We start from the raw sequence: 15,922 nt of genomic DNA, 5'->3' as shown, positions 1-15,922 counted from the left end.
GAATGCTTCACCTTTCTCTGCAAGAAGAATTGACCACATGTAACGTGTGTGATCATCAATCACAACAAATATGTACCGTTTTCCTCCTGGAGTGCTTGGTGTGATGGGTCCACAGAGATCTCCATGCACTAGTTCGAGTGGTTTGGTTGCTCTATATATCGTCGCTTGTGGGAAGACTTGTCTTGCTTGCTTTCCGAGCAGGCATGAAGAGCACAGTTCCTTTGAGACTGCAACATTAGGAACTCCAAGTACCAGTTCCTTTTGGATCATCAATTTCATTGTAGCCGTGTTTACATGTCCAAGTCTATAGTGCCACCTATTTGACTCGCTTATCTGGCTTAAGTGAAGTTGTGTTGTATCTCTGATTCCCATACGGACCTTATAAAGTCGATTCTTTGATCTTTTTGCCGTCACGAGTATCTTACCTTGCTGATCACGCATCGTCAGATTGTCATCCTTCAGTCTTATATCACAACCTGATTCTGTTGCCTGACCGAGGCTGATAATGTTGCTTCGCAGATCGGGAATGAAGTATACATCATTCATCTTCCTTGCTTCTCCATTAAGATCAGTGAATGAGATAGTACCTTTTCCCTTTATGTCGATCTTTGAGTCATCCCCGAACCTTACTTTCCCTGTGATTCTATTATCCAAAGATGAGAAATACCTTTGATCTCCTGTCATGTGGTTACTGGCTCCGTTGTCTAGGTACCACACGTCTGCCGTATCAGTGTTTGTCTCGTACTTCTCGGGTATGCAGTTCTTCTCATTGAGGTATACAACTTCGTGCATCATTAACTCATCTGCATCTTGTGTGTCATTGTTATCATTCTCTTGAGCTTCTTGGAGCTTGAGTAGACGGTCCGGACAGTCTGTGGCGTAATGACCCATCTTATCACAACGATAGCACATGATTCTCGAAGTATCTCTTTCTCCATTGTACCTTCCTCTTCCTCGTCCTCTGTAATATGACCGGCCTCCTCTTCCTCTACCTCGATAGTTTCTGTTATAATCTCGGTTAGACTCAGAATTTGCATACATCAATTTGTTTTGCTCTTCTTGTTGTTCCTCTTCTTCACCAATACGCTCTTCATAGGCTTTCAACCGGCCAATGATGTCTTCAAAACGAGTATCGTTGAGGTTTAACACTTGTTCGAGTGAGGCAACGATGTGTATATACTTTCTCCTTGGAAAGCTTGTCAAGAATTTCTTAACTAGCTTAGGTTCTTCTATATTCACTCCTAAAGCTGCAGATTTTGACGCAATCTCTGATAGCTTCCCGCTAAAGTCATCTATCTTCTCCGTGTCTTTCATCTTTAATCTTTCGAATTCAGACATTAATGTCTGCAACCTTGCCTCCCTGACTCTCTCTGCCCCAACATGTCGAGTTTTTATAGCTTCCCAGACTTTCTTTGCCGTGTTGAGTTCACCTACTTGTAGAATTAGCGACTCTGGTATTGACTGGAACAGAAGGGCTATGGCCATATTATTTTTGTCTCCTTCGAGGGTTTCTACTTCGACTGCTTCCCACACCTTATGAACTTTCAACGCGATCTTCATTCTTATCTCCCAAACCGTATAATTTGTTTGTGTAAGCATAGGGCACTTAATCGAGGTTCCACCTCCTTCTTTTGGTTTTGCATCCGTAACAACGATCTCACCACTCATCTTTCTCTTCTAGCTCTGATACCAAATCTAGAATCAAAGATTGAAAGTATCTGAATATAAAGAACTAACTCTTCTTTATTAATCTCTTGTGGAAACTAACTCAAAACCACAAGCTCTCAAACTCACAATCTCTAATCCTTAAGTTATGTCACACTTTGACATATCCTTTATATAGAGATTATATTTTCCTAATCCTATTTAACAAGCATATCTAGATAACTCCTAAATATATTATGTAACTCTATCTAAATAGGATTAGGTCTTTTACTTGCTCCTCAAGTTTCTTTAATCTTCAAGCTTATCTCAACAGGGAGGAGACATGAGACGTCAACTCATATGTTTAAATACTGTGGATATCTATGTTCCCTGATAAAATATATGATATCTTTTTGAACTTAAAAAATATATAGATATTTACATAAACATATATATGTTAATGGTAGGACAATGTGCATAAAACCAAAAGAAAAGGTAGGACAATGTACACCAATCCGTACCTGTAGTTTCTCAATCAGTGCACCCCTCCGCACATGACCAGAGCGAGGAGATTAGGACTGGCAAAAATGTGGGCGTTGTTTAAAATTAACCCGCATACATAATAAGATTATGTGTTTGAATATGGTAGTGGGTTTTCTTCTAATGAAATCACAATCATTTGTGTTTGATTACTATTCAACATTTGTGGTGTTTAAATAAGATTTGACAAATGTTAAAAGGAAAATTAAGTTTGTGTATGATGTTTCCCGCTTGTATTTACAGAAATATTTATACGAAAATCATACTTTCTAGTTGTACTAATACAACATTTCGTCTATACGTATATAAAGACAAAAAGCAAGAAGTTAGGTTTGAACAAACAGATTATAATCCAATATATAAGTTGATTATTGCTTGCTAATTGATGTATCTTTATATACATATATTGAAATATCTGTTAACTGAATGTGGTGTCGCTTTTGTACAACTCACACTGTTATAGAAAGATCATACGTTGTCTGTGGGCATTATTAATCTGTGAAAGTAACGGAGTTTCTATAAAATCCACATCCGTTAGCCGTGAGGTGTTTCATAGAAATTAACGATAAACTTTCAATACTGAAAACGGTATTTTGTGAACTATCTCGTTAGTATTGGTAATACCAAAGTCAAAGTTAAAATTAAGGTCACAGTAAAGTTAGAACAATCATATACGATTTGGGGTATATATCTGAACTTTGAAAAGCTCGTTAAAGGCCTTTTATATTTGTAGGACAATGAAACCCGTATTAAAAATTAAACAAATGGATTGAAACGATAATACAGAAATAGAACATTAATTATTTTAAAATTTGTTAAGAAATAAACGAATACACGGAGTCAAACTTTAATTTTTTATATATTAATCTTTTATAATGTGGGACGGATCTACTACGCGATTTTTGAATCTCTTAATACAAGCGATGTGACTATTTTGCAACAACCGAAATAGAATCTACAAACTTAACTATTAAGATATACTCTAAAAAATTATTTATTCGAAGGATGATTCAGCTTATTATATTTCACTCAAAATTCAAATACATATAGTTTAATTTCTGTAAGTGAAATTATTTATAAATTCCGATGGAACATCAAGTCAAAGTTCTCGAGAACCTCCGATCGATGGAACGCCAAGTGCAGAGCCGCAGAAGCATCCCAAGAACCGGCCAGTTCTTATGACACAGTTATAATGTTTCTTCAAGAGGATGATAATGGTAAAAAGTGGTTATGGAAGCTCTAAATAATAGTCTAAAAAATTCTCTCCCAGGCACTGCGTGCGAGATAAGTCTTTAGCTTTCGGTCCCACCGGTCCCCCAGCCTAAGATCCAGCGGTCACTCCCTTCTGATTGGTGCAGGACCTGAGATACCTTTCTGCCAATTCAAAAATTCCCTCTTTTAGAAGTATCCTTTGGTCCATCAAAGCTTCTGACGGTCCATCACCGGGTTCCACCTGCGACTCCGGTCGACAGGTCCGACTACCTCCGCCAACAGACTCCTCACCGACGACGGAACTCACCCCAAACCGACAATGAAGCAGGAAGGACCATCAGCACTAAGCTCTCAAACCCTCTGTCCAAAGGGACTACAAAGAACTTCCTGAAGGAACTCAGCCTATCTCCTTCACAAATTCCACTGTGGATTCCCGGTTCTGCGTTTTTTATCAGTCTTACAAAAAGCTTTCTAGAGGCAACCTCAGTTAACCCTCTTCCTAACCAGATCTTCCCGGTCAAGGGTGTGTGGTGTTGACTTCGGGGGATTCCCCTAAGCGATATCTACGGTCCACATCTAGACTATCCTTCCTCTAAGCCATGGCCCACCGTCGGATCTCCTCTGCAGAAAAAGGGAAGGGGCTAGACCTAGGGTCTCAACAACCATCTCGCTCTGCTCGTGTGAGGGTTCCCCTCCCAGACAACTCGGAATTACTTCGCAAACATTCACTCACCCTTATCGGTAGAGTAACAAACAAGACAGCACAGAAAGTCTGGTCGTTAATACCCTTTTTCACGGAGCACTGGAAAACAGAGTTCAAGCCGGTTGGAGCTGACCTAGGCAATGGACTATTTCAATTCCAGTTTGAACGAGAAACTGATCTGCTAGCGGTATTAGAGCAGCGCCCATACCACTATGCAAGATGGATGATCATTTTGCAGCGCTGGGAACCTACGGTTTCCCCCAGCTTCCCTTCCCTTATTCCTTTTTGGATTAAGGTTCAAGGACTCCCTGTTCATCTTTGGACAGAACCTACCCTTAGATGTATAGGGGCAGATATCGGGATGTACGAGAAGGCTGAAATCACTCCCCTTACCGCTAGAATGAGAGTCCACATCGATGGCCTGCTCCCATTAATCAAAGAATCTGTCGTGGAGTATCCAAACGGAGACGAGGTTATTACTACTCTGGTGTATGAGCGCTTGGATAAGCACTGCACCAAATGCCATCGACTTGACCATGAACTAAAAGAATGCCTTGTGGCTAGGGCAGAAGCAAGAGCTCTGAAGACGTCCCAAGAGGAAACTAGAAGCAAACCAGTCAGCCACTCAGGCCAGGAAGCGGGCTCTGCCAGAGAAGCTTCCCTCGCTTCAGCTCATAATGAGCCTAGCCACAGAGAAAGAGGCCAGCGAAGTACAGCCCCTTTCCAGTTCTCAGCCTCTAACCAGAGACAAAACTTTGAAAAAAGACCTTCGAAGGACTTAAGAGAAACGCTGCACCACAGAGCATATAAAGATCAACCAAAAACCTGGCAAGAAAGGAGCTCATATCGCCGGTCGAATCAAGCTAGGGAGAGAGCCAGAGGAGTAGGTGACAGATCCACACATTCTTATCGAACTTCTGAAAGCCAGCGTTACCTTCCTCCCCCCCCGAACAGAAGCTACTATCGGGAGGTTCCTAGAAAAGGAATAGATACAAAAGATACAGGATCTAGTGTTTCCAAGCAGCTGAGCAGACCAGCCAAAGGGGGGAATCCCCCGGAAAATGAAAACGATTTGAACTCAGTACCACATGCTGCCCTACAAGCGGCTATAGGTGAAGTTAGGGACGTCATGTTACAGTATACTAGAGCCGCTGACCCGACAGAAAGAGAGGCAAGAATTGAAAGGGTGAGACAGGCTGAGGAGAGAGGTGAGCTAGAAGAAGCTGCCCTCCATATGCTGCAAGCATCTAACAATACGATCAGCAAGGACAATACCCCAGCCAATGCCACTCCGGAGCGCCGCTCAGCCTCCCAGAGATTAGGACCGGCTCCCCAATCCCACTCTACTGATAGAAGGAAATCTTCTGCAGATCTCAGCACAGACAACCGGGAAAGACTACCAGCAACTCTTCGACTAGGCCCCCCTCCCTTGGAGCTAGGCCAGCTCAGCAACGAGAGGAGCGAAATCCAGACAGTGACAACAACTGAAAGAGTTCCAGCCCCCCTGCGGCTAGGACCTTTAAACCTTGAGAATGCGGAGACACGGGTTGTACCGGAGCCAGAGCCGACTAAGAGGAAGCCAGGCCGCCCTCCTGGCCCAAGGAAGAATACAGGGGAAAATCCTAGCTCCAAAACAAGAGTAATAGCAAGTAAGAGAAAGGTTACACAAAAGCCTTCTCCAATTCGCCGGAAGATCACTGCAGACTCAGAGGGTACAACAACAATAAAGAAAAAGACAGGTAGAGCGAAGACAGGAGGAACCTCTCGAGCAGGTGCACAGCAGGAACGACAGCCCACAGCCTCGGAAAATACTCCCTTGGTCAACTTAATACCAAAGTCTACGCGACGTCGGATGGATTTTCGGATTCCATCCAGCCTCGCTCCTTAGCGATTGCTAGTTGGAACTGTCAGGGGTTGGGGAATCCCCGGACAGTTCGACGCCTAGGAGAGATATCAAAGAAGTATGATCCTGATATTATCTTCATAATGGAATCGAAAAATCCCGATGAAGTGGTACTGAAAAAGCTCGAGCATCTCCGCCTGAAGTATGATTGTCACCACCTGGTCTCTCCAACGGGTCATGGAGCAGGAGGGTTAGGACTCTTCTGGAAACAAGAGTTGAATCTCCAAATTCTAGAATCAAATGCCCATGTAATAGACACATTTGTAGCTTTTGAAGGAAAGTCTTTCTACTCTTCTTTTGTCCATGGTAGCACCGACAGAAATCAACGGAATTTATTATGGGACCATCTGGTTACTAAAGCTGTAGGAAGGGATGAACCTTGGTTCGTAACCGGTGACTTCAATGACCTTATAAATGGTGCAGAAAAAGATGGTGGAACGGAAAGAACAGAGGGATCTTACTCTGACCTCCGTACCTTCTTTTCGGAGGGGGATCTGTTTGATCTCCAACACTCAGGAGACTTCCTGTCATGGCGAGGAAAGCGAGGAGATCACCTTGTACGGTGCAGGTTGGACAGAGCAGTTTCTAACACCCAATGGGCGGAATGCTACCCGACGGCTCGGTGCGAATATCTCGGCTTCGAGAGCTCTGATCATAAACCCCTTATATCCTTTTTTGATAGAGGAAACAGGAGGAGGAGGGGCATGTTCCGTTATGATCGCAGACTGTGCAACAATGAAGAAGCGAAGAAAGTGATATCTGATTCATGGCGCGATTCGGTCAACTCCTCAGTCAGCGAGAAACTCAGCTCAACCCGAAGTGCGATCTCAGAGTGGAACAAAACGCAACAACGCAATAGCCAGAGAATTATAGAGCAGCAGAAACGAGAGCTTGATGCGGCTCTCTCCAGCCCAGCAAATGATACCGTCCTGATCCAAACGATCTCCGAGAAGCTCAATGCGGCCTACTTAGCTGAAGAGGAGTACTGGAAACAGCGGAGTAGACTCCTTTGGCTCAAGCTAGGAGATCGTAATACCGGCTTCTTCCATGCTATAACTAAAAGCCGGAAAAGAGCTAATGGCTTCTCAGTCCTTGAAAACGAAGAGGGGCAGATGGTCCACAAAGAAGAGGAGATTGTGGAGGTGATAGGCAACTATTTCCAAACGCTGTTTGAATCACACCCGGGAGATAGGGAAGAAACAGTACGCCGGGCCCTCAACCCTATTGTCTCTGAGGGGGAAAACATAGCTCTCATTGCTGTTCCGACAGCAAGCGAGATCAGAGAAGCCTTATTTGCGATCAATGCTGAAAAGGCGCCAGGCCCGGACGGGTTCTCGGCGGGATTCTTCCATACTCATTGGAATGAGATAGGGCCTGATATTATAAGGGAGGTGCAAGGATTCTTCGCGGGAGAGCCATTGCCCGAGGGGATAAACAGCACACACATACGGCTCATTCCGAAGATCTCCCAACCGCAGAAAGTCTCGGACTACCGACCGATAGCCTTGTGTAATGTTTATTACAAGATCTTCTCTAAGATCCTAACTAGGAGGCTTCAACCACTGATGGATAAACTGATCTCGGAGAACCAATCCGCCTTCGTACCAGGACGGGCCATAGGAGACAACGTCCTCATCACGCATGAGGTCCTCCACTACCTCAAAACCTCTAAAGCGGAGCAGCGGTGTGCGATGGCGGTAAAGACGGACATGAGCAAGGCATATGACCGGCTCGAATGGGAGTTTATCTCGCTTGTATTGGCTCGGCTGGGATTCCACCGAGATTGGATTAGATGCATAATGCAATGTATCACATCTGTTACATACTCCTTCCTCATTAACGGCTTGCCTAGAGGGAAGGTAGTACCGAGTAGAGGTCTCCGCCAAGGTGATCCTCTTTCTCCCTACATATTCATCATGTGTAGCGAAGTCCTCTCGGGATTATGCAACAGAGCGCAAGAAGAAGGCTCTCTCCAGGGTCTGCAAGTTGCTCGGGGCAGCCCTCGCCTGTCTCACATCTTCTTCGCGGACGATACAATGTTCTTCCTCCAAGCTGATAAGGAGAATTGTGCATCTTTAAAAACCATCTTGAGGGACTACGAGCAAGCTTCGGGACAGTGCATCAGCAAGGAAAAATCAGCCATCACCTTCTCCAAGAAAGCCCCGGCGAGTCTAAAGATTATGGTCAAAGCTCAACTGCAAATTGAAAAAGAGGGAGGAGCTGGAAAATATTTGGGACTACCCGAGCTGTTCGGACGTCGTAAAAAAGATCTCTTCTCCTCGGTCGTTGACAGGATAAAGCAAAAAGCACGGAGCTGGAAAAACCGATACCTCTCAGCGGCGGGAAAGCTGGTAATGCTTCAGAGTGTGCTCTCTGCAATCCCTTCTTATCCGATGTCCAGCTTCATGATGCCGGTTTCCCTATGTAAAAGAATTCAATCCGCGGTGACACGGTACTGGTGGGATCACAATGAAAATGAGAGGAAGATGGAGTGGGTGTCTTGGGAAAGTATGGCAAAGCCAAAAGCGGCAGGTGGGTTAGGCCTCCGAGACTTCCAAGAGTTCAATGTTGCTCTGCTGGCCAAGATTGGGTGGAGATTATACCAGAAGCCAGATTGCTTGCTAGGGAAGGTTCTCTTTGGGAAGTATGGCCCGGGGAGCGATATTCTGAACGCTAATCCTTCATCTACAATGTCGCATGGGTGGAGAAGCGTGCTATTGGGCAGGGACCTTTTACTTCAGAATCTGGGGTGGCTGGTTGGAAATGGGGAGTCGATAAACCTCTGGGATGACCCCTGGCTGAGCTTGACAAGTCAAGAGAGACCCATGGGACCTCCGAATGAGGCGCACGTGAAGCTTTCGGTCGCTGACCTTATAAACCATACAACAAAGGACTGGGAGGTAGCGAAAATTCAACTACTACTCCCAGCCTATGAAAACATTATCACGAGCATCAAACCAAGCCTTACCGGGACTCCGGATAAGCTCGTCTGGTTAGGCACAAAATCTGGGGAGTATACAACAAAATCTGGGTACTATACTGCAGTTAACAAAGAGGATAACATGGCGGGCGTGGCCATTGCTGGTGGATTCAAGTGGAAGAATAGCGTTTGGAATCTTCCATGCGCGCCAAAGGTCAAGCTCTTCTCATGGAAATTACTTAGAGGAGCAATCCCTGTGGGCGAAAGACTCGTAGAGAGACATGTACCGATAGACCCTCTCTGTAAACGCTGCAGCTGTTCGGAATCTATTGTTCATCTCCTGTTCCACTGTCGTTTTGCTCAAAGAGTTTGGCGCCTTGCCCCTCTTGCTACGACCCTGGATGTCAGCGGAACTATAGATTTGATGTCTAGCTGGGACAGCCTTTGCGCTCTCAAGTGCCTTCCCCCTGCAGGTATCACTACTGGATCGCTTGTTCCGTGGATCTTGTGGTCACTTTGGAAAGCTCGGAATAACTTTGTGTTTGAAGGCCACTCAGCCTCTCCTGAGGAAACCTTATCGACCGCCATAAGACTTGCAAGAGAATGGGGCGTGGAAGTTAAGAAAGACGATAACCCCGGCTCGAGACAGACTCCTTTGGAATTAGCTCCACCATGCCCGGGATCGCTGGTGGTAAGATCTGATGCCGCGTGGTCTTATGAGGCTAACGAGGCGGGTTTGGGATGGGTCATCTTCTCAAATGCGGGAAACTCCTCTTTCAAGAAACCAGTGTATCGTGTTGCTACACCACTGATGGCGGAAGGGCTTGCTCTCAGAGAAGCAGTTCAATCATGTGTGACCTTAGGTGTGAAAGCGGTGACCTTCCAGTCAGATTCGTCGCAACTGATAAAAGCAGTGACAGGAGGGGTAACGACAATCGAACTCTACAGTGTGGTCGCAGACATACACTCTTTTGTTTCAGTCTTTGATTCGGTATCTTTCTCTTGGATCCCTCGAGAAAGAAATGTAATCGCAGATGCTTTAGCAAAGGCTGCTTTGATTGTGGCTGGTACTTTGGTGGTTGAGGATGCTTTCATAGCTCCCAGCTAACTCTCTTAATTAATCAATTTGTGTTTCAAAAAAAAAAAGGAAGCTCTAAATAAGCTTATTGAAAATAAACAAATAAATTAATAAATAAGCTTATTGAAGCCATGCATTAGTGAGTGCGTTTAGTTACTTTCTAGCTTGATATGGTTTCTTTGAGTGCACAGATAACTTGATTTGTGAAGTGGATTTACTTTCTGTTTCTTTTAACAAGCACTTCTATTTCTAAGTATATAATGAACACGGAATGAAGAGAGAAAACTACAGTATATGGATGCATTTTACTGCCTTTTATCCCTGCCCCACCGCTTGATGTTCATTCAGCAGCTGCTCTGCTCTCCCGCAACCGCCTTGATCCTAAAGCTTCTTCCGTAAACAAGCTCATCCTGCAATCTGCCATCTACCTTATTTGGAGGGAACGAAACGCTAGGATCTTCACCTCTGTCTCCACGCCTGCCATCGGGTCTTCGTCTTGCTCTCGATCGCCTTATCCGTGATCGCCTCCTCTCCTTTCCCTCTCAAGACTTCTCTATCCCTGCTGCAGTTTTATTTTTCCTATATCAGGCCTCCTTGAGTTCGGTTGTTGTAATTTCCTTTCTTTTCTTTCTGCACAATAAGTTGTTCGTGACAATTTAAAATCGAAAATGGTATAAATTTAACATTTTATCAAAAAAAAAAAAAAAAAACGGACCGAAACTATTATGTAAATATTCTAATTAAACTAACACAAATTCAAAGAAAACCAAGAAATATTTGATCATTGAAATTACACACGTATGTTTCATAATAGGACAAAGAACATCCTAAATAACCAACTACTAAATTTCACTTGAAATTTAAATAAGAATACTAGATTCAAATCAAAGACACTGATGCAATTAATGAGTAATTGTTTGGGTTGAGTATAATAGATACATTATTGTTGTGAGGAAGTGTTGGAGGCATCTGAAGCAGTTGTGCAAAACATTCTAAAGCAAGGGGAGTAGATTTAAATTGTACAACCATCATCTCTAGTGTCTTTGAGTTTCTCAGCCCCACTTCCATGAGCGAAGTGAAGAGTTTGGATGCTGCATTCTCACAACGCACCATAGGATAGATTTTCCCTTTGAGGTAGGAAAGTTCTGAATATATTCTGATCTCCAGCATTGATCCGGATTCAAACCTGGTTGACTCAAATAGTAGCCAAAATCTTGATTTTCTTTGTTCTATACAGGATCAAGATCTTGACTACTATTTGAGTCAACGAGAAAACTAAAACGTAACTCCACAAATTTCTTTTTCTTTCTTACAAAATATCAGTCCTATACATATAGTAAAAACGTAAATGGGATAGTTCTTGCAATGGCACACTCAGTTAACATTAGTTTGCATGATCTTATTAACATACAAGAAAATGAAAAGAGGTTTCTAGTAAAATACTTTGATGGCGCCGCTGCAAATTGCCCGTGCTATTAGCTTCTTTAGTACAGGTGAATTTTGTAGTAACCTTGTTATACCCGGAATAGCAGATCGGACAGCCATTGTTTTAACAATCAAAGTTTGGACCCTAAGCATTGGGAAAGGACGACCACAGAGTTGGGCAAGAGATAGCATCTAGCAAAACGATGATAAAAGTCAGACATGATCAAAAAATAAATATCTACTGTTCAAAAAAACTTAAGAAGAACTGTATAAATATAGTGGAAAAAACGATTGATGTTTTCTTATAACATGTGCTTATATGCATTTGGCTTCGAACTGTATAAATAGTGAAAAATTAATCATCAAAGCATCTTTAGCACCATGATTTGAACAAATTCAGCCACCGAGAAAAAATATTGTTGAAGAAAATTTGAAGGCTAGCTTCGGTCACAGATAGGGCTGAACATTTTATCCGTTAAATTTGATTCGATTTGTTATTCTTTGATTCGATTCAAAAATTCTGGATATCCGTAAACCTTTGAAGCAAAGCAAATACTAAAAATCAATATCCGTTAAAATCGAAGCAAATCACAAATATTAAAATTTTGAGAAGCGGATATCCGATCCGATCCGGTAATATATAAATATATATATATCTTAATATTTAAAGTTTTAAATGTATAAAATTATATAATTTTTATTCTAACATATGATTTGACAAATTCTATTCACATTATTATTATTTATATAAAAATATTACATAAAAGGAAATTAATAAATTTATGACAATTATATTTTTTTCTTAAGTTTTGTCTTATTATAATTGTTAACTAAGTTTAAAATTTTTATAAAATATGTAGATTCACTATTTCTTTTAATTTTTTTATCTTATATATCATGGAAAAAAAATATATTTTACGAAACAAATTTGTATCAAATTTTTAAGATTATTTGCATTAATCAAAACATATGAGATATCCATAAATATTCGTAAATATCCGTAAATATCTATTTATTTTTCGGATATTTGTTTTTTTGAATATCCGTATTTTTTCGAAGCAAAGCAAATCAAAAAAATTAGATATCCGTGGCATACGAAACAAATCACAAATACCTTCAAAAATCCGGATATCCGATCCGTGTCCATGCCTAGTCACAGATGAGACATCGACTAAAGTACATGGTTCCTTATAGGTTGACAATTTCAAATAATGGATATGCGGCGCTATAATCTCCACTGGATATGAACTTTGGCAAGTCCACTTAATTTCCAATCTCCTCAGGTTTAGTGACTTACTCAGATCAAGACGCCGAGGTAAACCATGACAGTAAATCACTTCCAAGGTTTCAAGAATTGGACAGCCAGAGAGAATATTAGTAGTGAATTCTTTTTTTGAAATCCTAGCAATAGATTCATCATAGGAGAAATTGCATGAACTCAGTGTCAAGTTTCTTAGGATTTTCCAAGACACTGTTGTGCATATGGGAATCAAAGCAAATTTCAAGTCGAGTTGCTCCAAGGAGGAACTAAAAAAGAACAAATGTGGACAAGTATAACTAAGGAAGGACACGGGCGAACTTGATCCAGCTACAGAGGCGGACCCACATTGGTGAAAGGGGTGTCACCTGCCACATGTTAAATTTATATTCTAACAAGTTTATATCGTGAAACCGAAAAAAACATAGTTTATTTGGTTTACTTACATCTCTCTTGACACACATTTTCTTGAGAAACATGGGTTAATCTCGCGGGCAGCAGTGGCATAATAGGCGTTATCAAGACGAAAACTTGTGAGTTTCAGAGACCTGTAGGATATTAGGGTTTGGTTTATCCCTCGAGCCGTAGATTCCAGGCCACGAAAGGAGAGACAAGATGTCTCGCACCATACATGCCTCCATCGTCTGGACAAGACTGAAGTTTTTACTGCAAGTTTGGTGGTATTAAATGAGATAATATGGTGGAGGATCTCATCTGGCATAGAGCTGATGAAGTCTCTACTGTCCCCTGTCGATGAAGTCTCTGGTTTCAGTTTTCTTTGGCTACGGTTTCTTTCTCCGCTATCCGCCATAATAAACAATGTTTGTCAAAATTGTGTATTAGGGTTCTCTCTGTTCTTTTTATAACAGTTCTCTCTCTACGACCAATAGAAAACAATAGGAACAGATTCTGGAATGGACCGCAAGGGTCAACAAAATTCTAAATTGTCCCCACCTATTTTCATTTATTTAGATTATTTATTTTTAGTTGCCAAACAAAAAGAAGATTATTTCTTTTAAATGAAAAAGTGAACAAGTTAGTTTACCTCACCTAAGAGCTAAGACCATGTACAATGGTTTTGTAAATTCTAACACTCTCAATTTTTGTAAATTTTAAGAGCACCTGCAATGGAAATCTTTAAGAAAAAATAATTAAATAATCAACGGACCCCACTAAAAATTAAGGATTCAATCTTTAAAATCTCTAAATAAGGATTATTTCTTAGTGAATTCTTGCACTATTTGCGGGTCCCCACGACATGTGGCGATCCACGATTGATTGATATTTTTTTTAATTTAAAAAAGAAAAAAAAATAATACTTAAAAAATTAAAATACACTTTTTCTAAGGATTCCCTTTGGGTAACACCATTGTGGGTGCTCTAACACTCTCAATTCTTATTTTAACCATTCACATCATCTTCTCTTTTTTCCACCTCATTTTTCAACACACAATTCTTTTTTAACTTTTACAATAGTTCTGTTTGATAAAATTCAACTACTTACCTCACAATTTTATTTTGTATACATATATATCTACATATTAAATTTTATAAAAAAATATCTAAATATTAACAGCAATATTTTTTATAAAAAATAAAATTAAAATAATTAACTTTTAAAATATTTTTTTTCTTGTTTTATATTTTTGCATGTAATAAAAATTAAACTAGTTTACTAAAAAGTAGTAGAATTATGTATTAAAAATATTTTTAACCAAATTAAACAAAACAAGTTTCTAGTTGTAGAATATGAAAAATAAAATTTTTTATATAAAATAAAATAAATTAAATCAATCTATTTATATAAAAAAAATAATCACAAACAATTAGAAGGATAAAAAATATCAAAAATATAATTTTCTCTCTTCTTTCTCATTGACATATGTCACTTGTGGGTCTCAGTTTTTTGTGTTTCAACATGTTGAAAAGTTTCAACTCAGTTGAATCCACATAAGCATTTTAATTTTTTCAACAGGTTCATTGTGGGAGTTCAACTATTGAATTAAAAATTCAACAGCCCCATTGCACATGGTCTAAGTCTATTTAGTTATTTACCGAGCACAATAAAACGGGTATGGATCCACAGTCCACACAATAATCTCTTCTCTATTCTTCATTCTTATCATAACCATCAAAAATTATATTATATTATATTCTCCACACAGAATAAATGACATTTAATTTTATATTGTGTTATTTTGTGACATGATTTTTAAATTTTAATATTCAATAATAGGTCTTGGTATGCAAAACAAATAACAGTTTTTCTTTAAATCTAATGATGCATCGTATGTTATATGTTTTGATTTATTTGTTTGTGTACAAGAATACAAAAATAAATCTAATTCATTCTTTTTGTTCTTTGTCAGAGTTCTAAAAGCTAAATTGTTGATGATATAAAATCTTTATCTGCTATTATTATTTTAGGTGTTTCTAAGATGTCAGAGTTTTTAAAGATCTGTGCATGACACTAATAGGGGTGGGTATTTCGGTTTAAATTCGGGTTCAGTTTAAATTTGGTTCGGTTTATTATGGTATAAACATTAAAATTAGTTTGGTTTGTATTCGGTTTGGTTTGTGTTTGGTTCGGTTTTAGTTTGGTTTGGTTTTTTTTTGTGTGCTTGTGTCTATTCAGTTTAATCGAGTTAAATTTTTAGTTTTGTTCAAGTTCGGTTACAAAATATAATTTATAAAACATAAATAAATCATCATTTGACACTAAATTATTACTTTCTTCATATTTAAAAGTAAAGTCAAACATCAAAATAAAATGTAGAAGATGTAAGCCAGTAATTTTATATTATTACTTTCAAACTTAATATAAACTAGGTTTTGACCCGCATGCCTGTGCGGATGTATTTTTTTTAAAAATATGATGTTATTTGATTTTTTTGTCACTATTTAGGGTTGGTCAAAAAAACTCGAATTCGAAGAATTGAACCGATCACAATCCGAATAAGTAAATCTGAACCGGAATTGATTAAATATCTGAATTATTCAAAATTTTGGTATTTGAAGAACTGAAATCTAATCCGATCCGAACCGAAGTATTTTGGGTATCCAAAATAGATTTATATACTTATATATATTAATTATTTTTAGATTTAATATATATAAAAATATCCAGAATATATATGATATAAATATATACAAATAATCAAACGTAAATACTTAAATATATGATGTAAACTTTTAAGTTCGCTTAAATACTTGAAAATATGATGTAAACTTCTAAGTTC

At 39.7% G+C, this 15,922-nt stretch overlaps 1 pseudogene; it reads right to left on the bottom strand.

Annotated features, from left to right (window-relative positions):
* Nucleotides 1-10,879: 10,879 nt before the first annotated feature.
* Nucleotides 10,880-13,494, bottom strand: LOC106355421 (annotated as a pseudogene).
* Nucleotides 13,495-15,922: the final 2,428 nt, after the last annotated feature.

Source organism: Brassica napus, chromosome A7 (genome assembly GCF_020379485.1).
Source record: "Brassica napus cultivar Da-Ae chromosome A7, Da-Ae, whole genome shotgun sequence".
Taxonomy (NCBI): domain Eukaryota; kingdom Viridiplantae; phylum Streptophyta; class Magnoliopsida; order Brassicales; family Brassicaceae; genus Brassica; species Brassica napus.
Note: the sequence above shows the minus strand (reverse complement) of the source record. Positions and strands in the feature narration are given on the sequence as shown.